The sequence below is a fragment of the Gastrolobium bilobum genome, unplaced genomic scaffold, assembly GCF_033153095.1.
Source record: "Gastrolobium bilobum isolate Gb01-03AN ecotype WA unplaced genomic scaffold, APGP_CSIRO_Gbil_v1 utg2779, whole genome shotgun sequence".
NCBI lineage: Eukaryota > Viridiplantae > Streptophyta > Magnoliopsida > Fabales > Fabaceae > Gastrolobium > Gastrolobium bilobum.
Window position 1 is genome coordinate 246,132 of NW_026897558.1, and position 359 is coordinate 246,490.

Here is a 359-nt window from a genome sequence, read left to right on the forward strand (position 1 = left end):
TTACTTCATTCATCAGTGCCGCCAGTTGAGCTTTCACGGCTGTTTGTTTATCCAACTCTAGTATACCGGTTTCCTGACTGGATTCATCCTCTCTAGTGGCGACTGAAGGCAACGTTCTGCAGTGCTCTCTATGATTTTATGTCTGGATTCAAGAGTTCCTGTAAAGAAATATCCCCCTGCAACAAAATCTAAATAAGACTGAGAAGTATGGTCAATACCCTTATAGAAAGTCGTAAGACTCCCCATTTTTCTACCCTGTGGTTAGGACATTTCTTGATAAAGTCCTTGTATCTCTCCCATGCTTCATGGAGATTCTCTCCATAAAACATTTTGAAGCTAGAGATTTTAGCTCTTACATT

At 40.4% G+C, this 359-nt stretch overlaps 1 non-coding gene across 1 annotated transcript; it reads left to right on the forward strand.

The window, feature by feature from the left end:
- Positions 1–252: 252 nt before the first annotated feature.
- Positions 253–359, forward strand: LOC133308049 (small nucleolar RNA R71). Its single transcript, XR_009751124.1, has one exon. It is a non-coding gene; the product is annotated as a small nucleolar RNA R71 (small nucleolar RNA).